This window comes from Giraffa tippelskirchi, chromosome 7 (genome assembly GCF_054371585.1).
Source record: "Giraffa tippelskirchi isolate mGirTip1 chromosome 7, T2T-mGirTip1v1.2.pri, whole genome shotgun sequence".
NCBI classification, from domain to species: domain Eukaryota; kingdom Metazoa; phylum Chordata; class Mammalia; order Artiodactyla; family Giraffidae; genus Giraffa; species Giraffa tippelskirchi.
In genome coordinates this window covers 118,555,833-118,573,987 of record NC_137281.1, presented here as the reverse complement: position 1 = coordinate 118,573,987, position 18,155 = coordinate 118,555,833, and the positions used below count along the sequence as shown (strand labels likewise).

The following is an 18,155-nucleotide window of genomic DNA, read 5'->3' as shown; positions in this document are numbered from 1 at the left end:
CATTTCTGCTCAGAGCACAACCTAGCTCTGTCATATGGTGATAGGACAGGGGAGAGTATTACAGGTGGTACTCAAGATGGGAAAATAGCTTCTTCACAAAAGTCATTGGAAGGTATCTTCAACCAGTCATGGCAGGATCTCCAGACATCAGGGCTTGCTGGCAGCAGACATCAACAAAGAGATTGAAAAGATAAAATGAGCCTATGTGGTTTCAACACAGGTGAGGCTCTCTTGGAGACTCTCAGAAATAAATGGGGGGTGATTAAGAGTACAGGGAGAACAGTTCATTCCTACAAAGCAGCCTAAAGCTATTAGCTACAAAATTTACAATATTAATATTTCTTGAAAAGTGAAAGTGTCAGTTGCTCAGTTGTGTATGAATTTTTCTGACCCCTTGGACCTCATGGACTGTACCCAACCAGGCTCCTCTATTCTTGGGATTCTCCAGGCAGGAATACTGGAGTGGGTAGCCATTCCCTTCTCCGAGGGATCTTCCCAAACCAGGGGTCGAATCTGGGTCTCCTACATTGCAGGCAGATTCTTTACCATCTGAGCCACCAGGGAAGCAGCCCAAAGCTATTAAGCACAAAATTGGCAATATTGATATTTCTTAATGTCACCTGATTATCACTTTGTATCAGAATGCTTTGGGCTCAAGGGACAGTTAGTTCAGTTCAGTTCAGTTCAGTTCAGTTCAGTCGCTCAGTCATGTCTGACTCTTTGTGACCCCATGGACCGCAGCACGCCAGGCTTCCCTGTCCATCACCAACTCCTGGAGCCTACTCAAACTCATGTCCATTGAGTTGGTGATACCATCCAACCATCTCATCCTCTGTTGTCTCCTTCTCCTCCTGCCTTCAATCTTTCCCAGCATCAGGGTTTTTTCCGATGAGTCAGCTCTTCACATCATGTGGCCAAAGTATTGGAGTTTGGGCTTCAGCATCAGTCCTTCCAATGAATACTCAGGGTTGATCTCCTTTAGGATGGACTGGTTGGATCTCCTTGCTGTCCAAGGAACTCTCAAGAGTCTTCTCCAACAACGCAGTTCAAAAGCATCAATTCTTCAGCACTCAGCTTTCTATATAGTCATACATGACTACTGGAAAAACCATAACTTTGACTAGATGGACCTTTGTTGGCAAAGTGATATCTCTGCTTTTTAATATGCTGTCTAGGTTGGTCATAACTTTTCTTCCAAGGAGCAAGCATCTTTAAGCATCTTTTAATTTCACTGCAGTCACCATCTGCAGTGATTTTAGAGCCCAAAAACATAGTCTGTCACTGTTTCCATTGTTTCCCCATCTATTTACCATGAAGTGATGGGACCAGATGCCATGATCTTAGTTTTATGAATGTTGAGTTTTTAGCCAACTTTTTCACTCTCCTCTTTCACTTTCATCAAGTGGCTCTTTATTTTTTCTTTACTTTCTGCCATAAGGGTGGGGTCATCTTCATATCTGAGGTTATTGATATTTCTCCCGGCAGTCTTGATTCCAGCTTATGCTTCATCCAGCCTGGCATTTCACATGATGCACTCTGCATATAAGTTAAATAAGCAGGATGACAAAATACAGCCTTGACATACTCCTTTCCCAATTTGGAAACAGTCTTTTCTTCCATGTCCAGTTCTAACTGTTGTTTCTTGACCTGCATACAGATTTCTCAGGAGGCAGGTCCCGTGGTCTGTATTCCCATCTCTTTAAGAATTTTCCACAGTTTGTTGTGATCCACAGAGTCAAAGGCTTTGGCATAGTCAATAAAGCAGAAGTAGATGTTCTTCTGAAAACAGTCAACCTGAATTAAATTTGCCTAAACAATGTGTGCATGCATTATTTTATGTAAGAAAGTGCTAAAGTAGGATGGACTCCAGGTCATCTATGATCAGGGCTAGGTCTCTTCTCTGTGATTCTCTCAGTTCTGTACTTCTCCATGTGGATGCTTTTTCCTAGCTAGGCTTTTCTTTTCTTTCTTTCTTTTTTTTTTAAGGATAACTTTATTTTTTTTAAAAGTGATCCTGTAAAGCAACAATACTGCTTTATGACAAGAGGGAAGCCCTCCCTCTTGGACCTCCCTTGCACCCCCAACCCCCATCGCATCCATCACCACAGAGCACCAAGCTGAGCTCCCTGTGCCATTTCTAATCACCGCAGATTGACTCTCAGCAACAAATGTTACAATATTCTTACTTGTTCATCTCCAGTAAGAGATAGGGAAGTAGAAGGAAAGGGGGGAAGAGAAAGAGAATGAGAGAAAGCAAAAGAGAGAAAGAGCTATTCTCCCAACCATAGAATCAGGTTCTTCTCTTTGGTCTTATTGGGTCAACTCAACTCAAGGGCCCATCTCCAGACCAATAACTGTTCTCAGGGAAATGCTGTGTCCTATGGTCTGAAGCCAAGACTTCTGACCATTACTGGTAAAGAGCATGTGATTGTCACAATGGTCTAAGCCATGATGGCCTAAAATCTGCAAACTTTGCTTCACAGGCCAAATCCAGCTAGCCACCTTCTGACTGTGGCCTAGGAGATGAGGACGACTTTTGCCTTTGTAAGTGGTTATATAAAAATTTCAGTAAAACCTTTGATTTTGTGTCTTGGTAAACAAAGTCTAAAATATTTACCATCTAGTCCTATAAGAAAGTTTGCCAGCTCCTAGTCTAGACTAATCAGAATCTGTCTCTGCAGATGGAGATAATGGGCCACCTTTCCTTGAAGCCCATGGAGAATTCCCCAAATGCTAAAGAAAGTTGCCTGGAGATAGGGTATGTGCTCAGTCACGTCCAACTCTTTTGTGACACTTTGGATTGTAGCCCTCCAGGCTCCTCTGACCATGGGACTTTTCTGGCAAGAATGCTAGAGTGGGTTGCCGTTTCCTCCTGCAAGGGATGTTCCCAACCCAGGGAGGGTATCCATGTCTCCTGCTTCTCCTGCATTGCAGGTAAATTCTTTACCCGGTGAGCCATTGGGGAAGACCTTGGAGATAGGATAGAAACATCTAACGTGGCAGTGTCAGATACTCATAAACTTTGGTTAACTGTGTCCCAATTCCCTCCATTAGTGTATATAAATATTACTAATCAGTATTTATTATGTCTATTATTTTGTGCTGAACTCTGTTCTAGCCACCATGATAATAATCAGAACTTGCCTATGAACAATATCTCATCCTTAATCTTGCCCAAACACATAAGATTCCCCAAGAAATTTTGTTCTGGTCTGGTGTAGGAGATGAAGGAAGGCATGGTCTCAAGTAATACTTATGTAAAGTGGACCATTTAGTTCCTGGGGCACCACATAAAATAATATAAAGCACTAAAAGTAATAAGACCTTTTCAGTGCAGATTGGGGTCACCCATAAATGCTGTTCACTTAAGCTCTCCAACAGGCTTAAATAATCATATAAAACTTGGTCCCGTGTTTTGAATGTAGTTAGAGGAACATGCAATTTAGATTTAAAAAAGCAATGTATATTAGTGTTAATCTGAATTTACTTTAAAAGAAAGACAATAGTCCAAGAGATAATATAATGATTAGGAATCAATTTTTACATGTTTTATTTTTTTTAAATGTCTCATGTATTTAGTATCTGAGATCAGTTTTATAACAAAGTTTAAAGTAAGGTAAAATACCAGTGGATTATAGTTGGGTGATTAGCCACTGTCTGTTTACTTAAGAGGCTTTGAGGTTGTGGTTTAGTTTAGGATTTACTGGGAAAGACTGGTACTTGGATGGAAGTCCAGTGGCACAAACTGTAATCCTTGCCCAATTATCTAGGGATACAATTAATCAAGGGACAAAGACAGAACATTTGTGAAATTGCTTATCTTCTACAGTGAGAGATTCTGGCTTGAAATATAGTCTTATTTGAGGTGCTGATTTAAATCACTGTTTGAAATGTGACTTGAGGCAATTTTGGTGAATTTTATGTTTTGTAAACTGTAGAGTGCAATGTAATCATTAGGCGTTATAGTTATTCTTCTGTTTTGCTCTTCTGTGTCAGTTCCTTCATCTATCCTTTGTTGCTTTTAAAATAAATATCTGGACCAATTCCTGCCAAAAGAAGATCATACCCCAAACATGGCCATCCTAGGTCCAAGAAGGGAATGTGTAAGTGTGCGTGCATGCATGTGAGTGTCTATGTCATGAATCACATGGATTAGCCATTGATCAGATGGAATAGTGAGAACTGAAATACTAGATATAATTTATTGAGAGCCTACCATGAGCCAGGAACCATACAAGCCTTTTTGCATATATTATTTTTCATCTACATAAAATATTTGGGTTTATATATTGTCCCTGGCCTATAGATGAGGAAATCAGACTTGGAGAGGTTGAAAGCCTGCCAAGCTCACAAAGATGGTGAGGGGTAGAGCCTAGATTTAGAGCTTGGGCACAAAAGCCCAAGTTCTTCCTCTAGGCTGCTTCTCCTGTGGGACAGTTGTTGTGTCCTGAAATGGTCTGTTTTCTACCAGACAGGGAAAACGGATGGCAGTTAACTTCTTGGGCTCTCTATGCTTTCACTGAAAGTGGAACATCTTTCAGAAATTAGAATGATTTTATTTTGGAAACTTGGGACTGAGATGCTGTCTGTGCAATAATATAACAACAATAGCAGCAACAGCAATAAGAGTAGTAGTTAACATTTACTGATAGATTACTATGTATTACCTGGCATGTAAATTCTGTTATTATTATCCCTATTTTGGTTCCCACCCTGAATTGAATCAGTGAAGAGCTGAGAAATTTGCCAAGGTCACATGGATGCTAGAGGCACATCCAGGATCCACAACCAGACCACCCAAATGGCATGCTTTCAGCAAGTCCCCTGAGCAAGGCTCTCAGGGTGGAACCCCAGCTCTGCAGACGACTGGCCAGTCAGTATGGGCCCCTGAAGCTCCTGCGCCTCATTTGGAGTCTCACCTGTGCCTGCATGTGTGCTAAGTTGCTTCAGTCATGTCCAACTCTCTGCGACCCTGTGGACTGTATGTAGTCCCCCAGGCTCCTCTGTCCATGGGCTTCTCCAGGGAAAAATACTGTAGTGGGTTGCCATGCCCTTCTCTAGGGGATCTTCCCAACCCAAGGATCGAACCTATGGCTCATGTCTCCTTCTTTGGTAGGTGAGTTCTTTACCACTAGCACCTCCTGGGAAACCCCTCACCTGTACAACAGGAGTGAATTCTGTCTTGGTGGTCCTCCTCTATGACTCTCCCTGGGAAATGGGGGAGCACAGAGATCGATAAATGTGAGAAGAGAGATTCTTCTACCCAGGCAATTTTTCTTTGGTTGATATTTTTTCTTCTCCTGGCACTCTTTGATCTGTGAGTATCTTTAAATAAATCCCCAAAGATAGAAAACTAGTTCTCTGTTTAGGACCTAGACAAGATTTGCAAAAAAAGAAAAGAGAAAAAAGTTTCCTCTCTTTGCTCCTAGATCTCAGTGAGCCACATGTGACCAGGTGAACTTTGCAATCATTTCCTATGCAGATTTTCAGATTAGAGATTTGGTTAGTCGATCTGGTAGGGTATTTTCCCAGACCAACCACTATGCTTGTATTCTGGAATCAGTTGCTTCCAGGAGTCCTCCCACCTGGAGAGCCAAGTGAAAACAAGCCCAGACAAGACTTATTGGACTCGTGCTTTCAGGTACCAAGACCCTCCTCATTAGACCCTAGAGTGGAGAATCCACAAGTACCCAGGTAGTAGCTGTTCCAGAAACCCATCAGCTTTAGCACTGCTTGAGGCTATGCAAGTTGTGTCAGATTTTCTCACCCTCCCCTCCCCAAAACGACCCCTATGACCACAAAACAGGGAAGGTCAAATGGCAGAGAATCTGACTTTTTTCAGAGCTGTGCCACTGGGACCTGGTGTGGGATCTGGTTAACAGTGAAAGCCAGGGCTTTCCAGGTGGCTCAGTGGTGAAGAATCTGCCTGCCAATGCAGGAGACACAAGAGATGTGGGTTTGATTCCTGGGTCGGAAAGATCCCTGGAGTAGGAAATGCAACCCACTCCAGTATTCTTGCCTGGAAAATTCCATGGATAGAGGAGCCTGGTGGGTTACAGTCCATGGAATCATAAAGAGTTGGACATGATGGAGCATACACACACACACAACAGTAAAAACTCATGAAAGTTGTTAACTTACTCTGTCTTTATGGACCTTTCACCTCTGTCAGAGACATTACCTATATATAAAAGATAGTAATCACATTTCATGGGATCATTTCAAGTATAAAATGAGACAGTACTTATAAATAAGCTTGTTAAACTTCAAAGCATTTTATATATATCTGAAGGATATAAGAAAGCTCCTTTTTTATCACTGTGTCACAAAGATACCTATACCTAGATAGGTAAATTATCTTGTTCCTATGGCAGTCAGGGTATAAGGCCATGAAGGAACAGGAATCCTACCTCACAGGGCATTTTAGAGGAGTGAATAATAGGCTGAAAAATGTACAGTGATTGGTTAAGGAGGATTTTGTAGGAGTATCCCCCAACTCACATAATCCGTACTGTTTCTGCACTGATTTCTCAATAGTTCAAGAAATTTTCTCAGTCAGTGAACCCATGATAGTTGTCACTTTTGCTATCTACCAAATATTTCCATCTCTACCCTTCAGGGCATACAAGAGAATTGCATTTCTTTGCTCCTCCTTGAAGATGGGGTGCCAGTGTGTGCTTGGAATTCTCTGTTTGCCCATTAGATATTTTCCCTACCTTTGTCTGCTCTGCTTCATGCTCCAGAGGATTGAGTCCCATGAACTGCATGTTCCAGCTTCCTTAACAATTTTGTTACCATTTACCCTACAAACTACAGTGAGTTGTCCCACCTTTTAAAATTTAATGATAAAATTAGCCTAATTCCCAGCTACATGGATTGTCTGTCTTGCTGTTTTGAATGATCCATCATTATTTCATATTTTTTTCTCCCAGATGTGGAAGTTATCCATTCCATTTATCTATACCCACTCCCAAAGCCACCATCATAAAGTCTTGGTGAATGTAACAGACTTTATTAAACATTAAGAGAAGAAGGAAGTAGTTTATGTCACAATTTAGAATTAAATAGCAGATATTCTTTTTTCTAAGTTTATTTATTTTTTATTTTTAGCCATGCTGGGTCTGTTACTGTGTGGCCTTTTTTTTTTTTTTTTTCACTAGTGAGAAATCACTGCGGTGAGCAGAGGCTACTCTCTAGTTGTGATGTGCAGGCTTCTTATTGCGATGACTTATCTTGTTGTGGAGCATGGGCTTCTAGGGCACATGGGCTTCAGTAGCTGAAGCTCCCAGGCTCTATAGCACAAACTTAATAGTTGCAGAACATGGATTTAGTTGCTTTGTGGGATGTGGGATCTTCTCCAATCAGGAATCAATCCCACGTCTCCTGCATTGGTAGGCAGATTCTTTACCACTGAGCCACCAGGGAAGCCCCCAAAACAGATATTCTTATTCAAGTTATTGTTCTTTGTTCTTTCTACTGATTCAGGCTTTAGTCCTTCATAAACTGGCTCATCTTTTTCTTTACTCTGCCCCTCCTCCCAAACCCAGTTCTGGGCTTCCCTTTGTATAACCAAAGATTGTTAACAGCTCTGCTAGACAAATTCTCTGGACATCTACTTCTCCTCCTCCACCTATCTTTGCATTGGAAAGAGAGCTGACATTCCATATAAACATGGCTTGTGTCATCTCACCCCCATACTCTCTTCTGGCTTCCCTAGTGGCTCAGACAGTATAGAATCCACCTGCAATGCAGGAGACCTGAGTTCGATCCCTGGTTTGGGACAGCCCCATCCATAACTAGGCAGAATACAAAACAGAATACAAAAACAGGTATAGCCAATTTGAGTTAATACCTACTCTCCTCTAAATAAATACCTACCCTCTAAATAAACTTAGAAATGCACTTGCTTGCATTTTTTTATAGTTTTTCTTTGCTTCTTCTCATCATAGATATGGAAGCCTTGACAGTGCTGATAAAGAGAAAAAGGGGCCAAGGAGCCCAGCTCTAGTAAAGACTGTGGACCACCAGGGCTACTATATGGTTGCTGCACAAACACTTCCTGTTGGAGTAGGGGGAACAGAGCCAGCTTGATACTAAACTTTGATCAGTTTGGCTGGACTTATTCTCATTATTAGGGCTTCCCTGGAGGCTCAGATGCTAAAGAATCTGCCTGCAATACAGGAGAGCTGAGTTGGATCCCTGGGTCACGAAGATCCCCTGGAGAAGAGAATGGCTACTCATTCCAGTATTCTTGCCTGGAGAATTCCATGGTCAGACGAGCCTGGCGGGCTATAATCCATGGGGTCGCAAGGAGTCAGACCTGACTGAGCAACTAATACTTCATTCTCCTTATTATCTGGGCATAGAAACCATAGGGACTTAAACAGAGTGTTCATAGTTTGGGGAGTTCTGGATTCTGGCCATCTCTTCATTTCTTTCTATCACAAAACATGAACTATCAAAACAAATCCTTCTTTATTACTAGGAAATTGACACAAAGCCTATGCCATACCATGTCTAACTCAGAAATATTGCTCTTTTTCCATTCTCCTCATTGATGTCTAATTTTAGGTCCTCATATCCCTTTCCAGGACTGTGCTGTCTCCCAGGTCCACTTGCCTTCTGCTCTTCCTCTATTCTGCCTGTTTATGCATGTGTATGTGTGCCCATCAGAATAAGACACAGTTTTCACCCACAGTCAGTCACTCCCATCAGGAAGCTTCCATAAGCCTCTTATCCTTATCCATCCCAGGGTGAACAGAATGAAAACCACAATCACAGAAAACTAATCAAACTGATCACATGGACCACAGCCTTGTCTAATTCAATGAAACTATGAGCCATGCCATGTAGGGCCATCCAAGATGGACGGGTCATGATGGAGAGTTCTGACAAAACGTGGTCCATTGGAGAAGGGAATGGCAAACCTCTTCAGTATTCTTGCCTTGAGAACCTCATGAACAATATGAAAAGGCAAAAAGGTATGACATTGAAAGATGAACTCCCCAGGTCAGTAGGTGCCAAATATGCTACTGGAGGAGAGTGGAAAAATAGCTCCAGAAAGACTGAAGAGACAGAGCCAAAGCGAAAACAAAACCCAGTTGTGGATGTGACTGGTGATAAAAGTAAAGTTCGATGCTGTAGAGAACAATATTGCATAGGAACCTGGAATGTTAGATCCATGAATCAAGGTAAATTAGAAGTGGTCAAACAGGAGATGGCAAGAGTGAACATCGACATTTTAGGAATCAGTGAACTAAAATGGACTGGAATGGGTGAATTTAATTCAGATGACCATTATATCTACTACTGTGGGCAAGAATCCCTTAGAAGAAATAGAGTAGCCCTCATAGTCAACAAGAGAGTCCAAAATTCAGTACTTGGGTGCAGTCTCAAAAATGACAGAATGCTCTCTGTTCGTTTCCAAGGCAAACCATTCAATATCACAGTAATCCAAGTCTATGTCCCAACAAGTAATGCTGAAGAAGCTGAAGTTGAATGGTTCTATGAAGACCTACAAGACCTTCTAGAACTAACACCCAAAAAAGACATCCTTTTCATTATAGGGGACTGGAATGCAAAAGTAGGAAGTCAAGAAACACCTGGAGTAACAGGCAAATTTGGCCTTGGAGTACAGAATGAAACAGGGCAAAGGCTAATAGAGTTTTGCCAAGAGAATGCATGAGTCATAGCATACACCCCCTTCCAGTAACACAAGAGAAGACTCTACACATGGACATCACCAGATGGTCAACACTGAAATCAGACTGATTATATTCTTTGCAGCCAAAGATGGAGAAGCTCTATACAGTCAGCAAAAACAAGACCGGGAGCAGACTGTGGCTCAGATCATGAACTCCTTACTGCCAAATTCAGACTTAAATTGAAGAAAGTAGGGAAAACCACTAGACCATTCAGGTATGACCTAAATGAAATCCCTTATGATTATACAGTGGAAGTGACAAATAGATTCAAGGGGTTAGATATGATAGACAGAGTGCCTGAAGAACTATGGAGGGAGGTTTGTGACATTGTACAGGAGACAGGGATCAAGACCATCCCCAAGAAAAAGAAATGCACAAAGGCAAAATGGTTGTCTGAGGGGGCCTTACAAATAGCTGAGAAAAGAGAAGCAAAAGGCAAAGGAGAAAAGGAAAGATATAGCCATTTGAATGCAGAGTTCCGCAGAATAGCAAGGAGAGATAAGGAAGCCTTCCTAAGTGATCAGTGCAAAGAAATAGAGGAGGTGGCAGTCCTCTCCCAACTTGGAAGCTGCGGCTGCCTCCAGATGCTTTCAAGATGGTGACCTCTCTAGGTTCCAACACGTACAACAGGCAGAATTGGGAGGATGAGGACTTCCCTATACTATGCCAGATGTGTTTTGGAGAAAACTCATATATCCAAATGACCAAAGAAAAATATGGAAAAGAATGCAAAATTTGTGCCAGGCCATTCACAGTGTTTCGCTGATGCCCCAGGGTCCTCATGCATTTCAAGAAGACTGAAGTGTGCCAGACCTGCAGTAAATCGAAGAATGTCTATCATACTTGCCTCTTAGACCTAGAGTATGGCCTGCCCATCCAGTTTTGTGATGTAGAATTATATTTTAAGGATGACATGCCAAAGTCTGATGTCAACAAACAGTACTACATGCAGTATATGGAGAGAGAGATTTCCAACTCTGATGGAATGCGGCCACTTGGCATGTTGGGGAAAGCCACATCCACCAGTGATACGCTGCTCAAACTGTCCCAGACCACCCCTACTACAAAAGGAATCGACCACACCTTTGCTGCTTCTGAGTGAAAGGAGAATGTAAGAGAGGAGAGGAATGTCCATACAGACATGAAAAACCAACAGATCTGGATGACCCCCTTGCTGATCAGAACATTAAAGACCTTATGGAATCAACGACCCTGTGGCAGATAAACTCTTAAAGCGGGCTTCAACAATGCCATGTCTGGACCCACCAGAGGACAAGACTATTACCACACTACATGTTGGTGGTCTGGGCAATACCATTACTGAGACTGATCTAAAGAATCACTTCTTCCAGTTTGGAGAGATCCGGACCATCGCTGTTGTACAGAGACAGTAGTGTGCTTTCATCCAATTTGCCACAAGGCAGGCTGCAGAAGTGGCTGCCAAGAAGTCCTTTAATAACTTGGTTGTTAATGGCTGCAGGCTTAATGTGAAATGGGGAAGGTCCTAGGCAGCCAGAGGAGAAGAAAAGGAGGATGGAACCACAGACACTGGAATCAAGCTTGAGCCCGTTCTAGGGCTCCCAGGAGCTCTTCCTCCTCCTGCTGCTGTGGAAGAAGAAGCCTCTGCCAACTACTTCAACCTACCCCCTAGTGGTCCTCCAGCCGTGGTGAACATTGCCCTGCCACCCCCACGTGGTATTGCCCCCCAACCCCCAGGTTTTGGGCCACACATGTTCCACTCCATGGGACCATCCCCTCCTTTCATGAGGGCTCCAGGACCAATCCAGTATCCTTCTCAGGATCCTCAGAGGATGGGAGCGCATGCCGGGAAACACAGCAACCCCTAGCACTTATCACTGCTCTGGGGCTCTACGGAAGAGAGGGTGCTTAAATATCCTAGTAAATGAATCCCAGAATAAATATGTTTTTCCTTCCTTTGTAGTTTCCATGGCAGTGGAAAGTATTCAGATGTAGGCAGTTGGAGAATGAAGGCCATGATTTCCTCTATGTGTTCTCAAAGCATTGATGGACCTGAAATAAGCTGCTATTAACACATCTGGTTACTGCTATAACATCGCTAATAAAACTTAATGCCTCTTCCCCTCACCCGTATGGGGAACAAGCAACTGGATGAATTGGAATGTTCAACCAAGTTACCATCCCAATTATATGTTCATTTTGTATCTTCTTTTGGGGGGTGAAGGGGTTGGGAATTGAGCTGCAGTAAGAAAAACAAGCAAACAATTTTTGACCATTTTTATGTCCATTGAATGTTTTCCTTTTTATCATCTAAAAAAAAGATTACTAGTACTAATCATTGTAGTGGCATGAGCATGATTTAATGCTTCTAAAATCACATTCTTGAAAGACAAGTAGAAACAGCACCCAGCACAAGTTAGATATCTCTCCTTTACTAAAGGCACCTGGCTGATAGTTTTAGTTCTTTACACTACCAAAAAAAAAAACCAAAAATAAAAATTACTTTTCATTCCTGTCAATCAGATGGAAAAACAGATGTCATGGAGCTGTGTATCATTGAAGAAACTTGGTGTTTGAGAGGAAATTATCTTAAAGAACTTCCTACACACTATAACAAACTGTGAAAGGAAAAGAATTAGAGTGTGTTTGAATGGAAGACTTGTGGCTCAGCATTCACCTTTGTGTGACTTCAGCATCTCATTTTAATTTCCTGCTCTGGGCAGGGGATTCTGTTTGGTCTTAGAATATTTGGAAATAATTGAATTGTAGGTGGCAAAAAAAAAAAAAAAATGATGTTGTGTGGTATTTTTGTTCTGAAAAATTAAAATGGGTCAATTTTCCAAAAAGGAAAAGAAAGAAAGAAATAGAGGAAAACAATAGAATGGGAAAGACTAGGTATCTCATAAAGAAAATTAGAGATACCAAGGGAACATTTCAGGCAAAGATGGACACAATAAAGGACAGAAATGGTATGGACCTAACAGAAGCAGAATATATTAAGAAGAGGTGGCAAGAATGCACAGAAGAACTATACAAAAAAGATGTTAATGACTCAGGTAACCATGATGGTGTGATTACTCACCTAGAGCCAGACATCCTGGAGTGTGAAGTCAAGTGGGCCTTAGGAAGCATGCCTATGAACAAAGCTAGTGGAGGTGATGGAATTCCAGTTGAGCTATTTCAAATCCTTAAAGATGATGCTATGAAAGTGCTGCACTCAATATGCCAGCAAGTTTGGAAGACTCAGCAGTGGCCACAGGACTGGAAAAGATCAGCTTTCATTCCAATCCCAAAGAAAGAAAAGGAAAGAAAGTGAAAGTGAAGTTGCTCAGTTGTGTCCGACTCTTTGCGACCCCACAGATTGTAGCCTACCAGGATCCTATGTCCATGGGATTTTCCAGGCAAGAATACTGGAGTGGGTTGCCATTTCAAAGAAGGGCAATGCCAAAGAATGTTCAAGCTACTGCACAATTGCACTCATCTCACATGCTACCAAAGTAATGCTCAAAATTCTCCAAGCCAGGTTTCAACAGTACATGAACCGTGAACTTCCAGATGTTCAAGCTAGATTTAGAAAAGGCAGAGAAACCAGAGATCAAATTGCCAACATCCATTGGATCATAGATAAAGCAAGAGAGTTCCAGAAAAACCTCTACTTCTGCATTATTGGGGCCTCCCTTGTGGCTCAGCTGGCAAAAAACCTGCCTGCGATGAGGGAGACCTGGGTTGGATCCCTGGGTTGGGAAGATCCACTGGAGAAGGGAAAGGCTACTCACTCCAGTATTCTCGCCTGGAGAATTCCATGGACTGTATAGTCCACAAAGAGTTGGACACGACTGAGCAACTTGCACTTTCACTTTCTGCCTTATTGGTTATGCCAAAGCCTTTTACTGTGTAGATCACAACAAACTGTGGAAAACTCTTCAAGAGATGGGAATATCAGACCTTACCTGCCTCCTGAGAAATCTGTATGCATGTCAAGAAGCAACAGTTAGAACCGGACATGGAACAAAAGACTGGTTTGAAATTGGGAAAGGAGTACATCAAAGCTGTATATTGTCACCCTGCTTATTTGACTTATATGCAGAGTACATCATGCAAAATGCCAGGCTAGATGAAACACTAGCTGGAATCAAGATTGCTGGGAGAAATATCAATAACCCCTGATACACAGATGATACCACCCTTATGGCAGAAAGTGAAGAGGAACTAAAGAGCCTCTTGATGAAAGTGAAAGAGAAGAGTTAAAAAGCTACCCTAAAACTCAACATTCAAAAAACTAAGATCATGGCATCTGGTCCCATCACTTCATGGCAAATAGATGGGGAAACAATGGAAACAGTGACAGACTTTATTTTCTTGGGCTCCAAAATCACTGCAGATGGTGACTGCAGCCATGAAATTAAAAGACACTTGCTCCTTGGAAGAAAAGCCATGACCTACCTAGACAGCATGTTAAAATGCTGAGACATTACTTTGCCAACAAGGTCCATCTAGGCAAAGCTCTGGCTTTTCCAGTAGTCGTGTATGGATGTGAGAGTTAAACTATAAAGAAAGCTGAGCACTGAAGAATTGATGCTTTTGAACTGTGGTGTTGGAGAAGACTCTTGAGAGTCCCTTGGACTGCAAGGAGATCAAATCAGTCCATCCTAAAGGAAATCAGTCCTGAATATTCATTATGAATTCATTATGAATATTCAATGTTCATATATTCCAATGAATATTCATTGGAAGGACTGATGCCAAAGCTGAAACTCCAAAACTTTGGCCACCTGATCTGAAGAACTGACTTATTGGAAAAGACCCTGGATGCTGGGAAAGATTGAAGGTGGGAGGAGAAGGGGATGACAGAGGATGAGATGGTTGGGTGGCATCACTGATTCAATGGACATGAGTTTGAGCAAGCTCTGGGAGTTGGTGATGGACATGGAAGCCTGGAGTGCTGCAGTCCATGGATGGCGTAGAGTCGGACATGACTGAGCAGCTGAACAGAACTGAACTGAATGATGTGTGCTCAGTCATTCAGTTGTATACAACTGTGTGCCCACATGGACTGTAGACTGCCAGGCTCCTCTGTCCTTGGAGTTTCCCAGGCAAGAATACTGTAGTGGGTTGCCACTTCCTACTTCAGGGGATCTTCCTGACCCAGGGATTGAACCCACATATCCTGCGTCTCCTGCATTGTTAGGTGGATTCTTTACCACCGAGCCACCTGGGAAGATCCCTGCCTGTTTATGAGCTTCCTAAAATCAGATGCAATTGGGTCAGCCCATTCTTTGTATTTTAGTTAAAAAATATTTTCTTTGTATATTTTATCTTTAATAATAGAGATTGTACTTGCTCATTGTAAAATACAGACATATTTAGAGAAAGAGTAAAAGTCCTTATGACTTGATTCTAATCATTCCATAGAAGTAGCCACAGTTAATAGTTTATTTTGCTTCCTTCCATACATTTTCCTATATATATACAAACACATGCACATACATGTGTATGTATACATGCTTTATACTTTGTACTTTGGTATATAGTTAATGCAACTTGACCTTTTCACTTAAAAATATGTGGAGAAATCTTTATACATCAATACACATGAACCTACTCTTTATTTTCAAAGGCTGTGATATGCTCCCTTTATTTTACAGATTTACTGATATTTATTTAACCAACCCTCTTGATGAATATTCCTGTGCTTAACAGTTTTCACTGTCGCAGACTGTTATTTAATGAAGTCTTATATCTATCTACTATTTTTTAGATTTTTAAATACCACTAACAGTTGCTTTCAGACTCACAGTATTTTCAAAAATTAAATATATTTTCTGTCATAAGTGTACAGTTTAAAATACCAAATAGCACTGTGATATTTATAACAAAAGAGCAGTCTCTTGCCCCTCTCCACTCTACATTCCCAATTTCAATTCCCCATATGCAGCTTCTTTCAACTCCTTTACTTGTACTGTGATCTCATTTCTTTTCTCATACAATGTATTATTTTCTCTGTAATTAGTATCTTGTTTTTTCATTTTCTAAATTTTCCATGTATATATCACTATTCCCCCCAACCCCCCAAATTTAAGAACAGAATTGAAAATCTTATTTCTGTACTTTCAAAGTTTTGGACATCTCAACAATGCATTATTTTTTAATAAAGTAATATTTTGTTATTCATCCATCAGTGAACTGTTTCTCAAAACATTTAGTAGCTTATTTTAATTTTATTTTTCTTGCAAGTCTTTTTCTACAGATTTCTGTCTTTTTTTTCCTAATCAGGGATCTTTTTTTTTTTTTTTCTGGGACTACTGCACAACTGTCTGTTGTTATCTTGGGACTTGCATTCACATCAGCCTGGTACCCCCTCTGTTTCTCTCTCGTGTTGAATTTCCTGTTTCTTCAGTGATAGATGTTCCTTTCCCCTGTTGACCACTGTATCCAGAGCACCTAGCCCAAAACCTCCACAGTGGAAGCATTCAGATGTTTGTTGACTGACAGAATGAATAAAGGTGTGAATGAATTAATGTCTTACTACTAGGCTAGACCACAGTTTGAGACTTAAAAGGAAAAAAAAGCTTATCTCCAAATTTGCTAAGGATTCAGTGAAATCTCCAGAGAGCAAACTTGAGGTGACATGGGTGACAAGTAAACTCATGTGTGTGAGCTGCATGGTCTAGCTTAGGGTGGAATCCACAGCAGTAGAAAAGTACAGAGCTAGCTGCTCTGTGCAGCAATCCTGCCCTTGGCCTCATTAACACCCTACTATATCCAGTGGTAACAACCAACCATAGGCAAGCAGCATGTGAAACAGGCTGGTAAGCTGGCCTCCATATCATAGCCCCTGGCTTTTTGGCCCTAATGAGGATTGCTTTTGTCCTTGAATTTAGCCCAATTCCTCCCAGCAGGCTGCCCTTTAAAGACTTGTCTTATCAGCAGCCCCTGCCCCAACAAGATGAGGAGGGTTTCCTCTTCTCTTAATGACTCTCTATGTGTTTTGTCCAGACCAATTTACCATTGCAACCCACCTTTACTCAGTAGAGCTTTGCTCTAAGCTCCAGAGGTTAAGGTCAAGCTTTCTTCAAAAGTCTTTCTTCCAAAACCTTAAATCATTTATTTGTTTGCCTTCCACTGCACTTTTTCAAGCACAGTCAGCACTACCCTTTCCTTGCTCACAGTTCAGAATTGCAGGGACCTCTGTGAACACAGACTGTCAATGCCTTGCAGGCCCTCTTTGACTCTCAGATTTTCACAAGAGCAGACAGCCCCCGAGTAAAAGCCATTTTCGTCTAGCTGCCACTGGGTAGTTCAGAATTCTTGGTTGTCAAGGGTTGTTGCTTTCATCTTATTGCACAAACATGGAAACTATCCAGGAAGCAGGTAAAGGTGAGAGGGCATCTTTAAAAAGGGAATTAAGGGCCAGTGTGAGGAGGCAGGAGGCTACCCAGAGTAGAGGCTGCTTGAGGCAGTTTTCTCTTGCATTTACTAAGCTGGGAGGCTTTCCGCCAAAGGTAATGTTGACTCATCCCTACCAAGAACCTACTCTGTGCCACTAATACAAACATGTCATCTCATTGAATCTTTACAAAACTTCACGAGATAGGAAAGAGGTTTTAGAGGTTCACTTGCCCAAGGCCACATAACTGATGAGCAGTTATGGGCTCCCTGAATGTGGACTTTTATAACACTGAAAAAAAAGCAAAGTCCTGTGCAGGCCAGGACGAATTGGTCACCCTGTGACAACACTGATGGGCCATATCCACCCCACAATTCCCTACTGGGTTGGCCAAGGCTTTGTCTGACCTCTGACCTATATCACAGTTCTGTTTTTCTGTCTGTGCAATCTACTTCTTCCCCTACTTTCCATATCCATAGGTGTTGATTTCTGAAAAGCACCTTGCAAGTCAAATTCTTAGCCTTTGCACCTGGATATCCCCCACAAACTCCCACTCCCGTAGAGCATCAGTGCCTTGGAGAAATGCAGAAGAACCCCAGCCAATCAAAGCCCCGGTCACAAAGTGGTCCAAGTGTGGGAGGCATTGGGGTAGAGGATCTGACATTTCCACTCTCAGACACAGAGATTTTTCCAGATGCAAAAGTCATAGTACTCAGGACCAGGCTGATGATATTCTGACTTGCTTAGCTTTTATCGGTTAGGAGGAGGAGGTTAGCCTGTAGGTAACCAGAGACATCTGGAAAAGTGTAAGGGGTGATGGGCAACACCAGCTTGCTCAAACATTTACACAACTATTCCTCCTTTCCTTTGAGGGCGTGTTCTTATTACTCCCTGAACAAATGCTTGGTCATTTGTGGTTACATTTTAGTGATGATGTTTTATAACTCACTAAAGGGCTTTCTAGGTGCAGGTTTCTTAATTTAAAAATTGATTTTGGTTTGGATGTACTTTTTTAGTTAAAAATGTCCTACTCCTAGAAACAATCTTTGTCCTTTCCTAACTACAGGTAAGAGATGATGCCTTTC

The 18,155-nt window shown here is 41.7% G+C and overlaps 1 protein-coding gene and 1 pseudogene across 2 annotated transcripts in view; both read left to right on the top strand.

Annotated features, from left to right (window-relative positions):
* The window catches only part of UNC13C (unc-13 homolog C), a 1,717,543-nt gene that overhangs the window by 470,872 nt on the left and 1,228,516 nt on the right, over positions 1-18,155 (top strand). The gene's annotated exons all lie outside the window — the stretch shown is intronic.
* Positions 7,955-11,551, top strand: LOC145514873 (pre-mRNA-splicing factor RBM22 pseudogene; annotated as a pseudogene). The gene has a single exon (XR_014060520.1). The product of XR_014060520.1 is annotated as a pre-mRNA-splicing factor RBM22 pseudogene (transcript).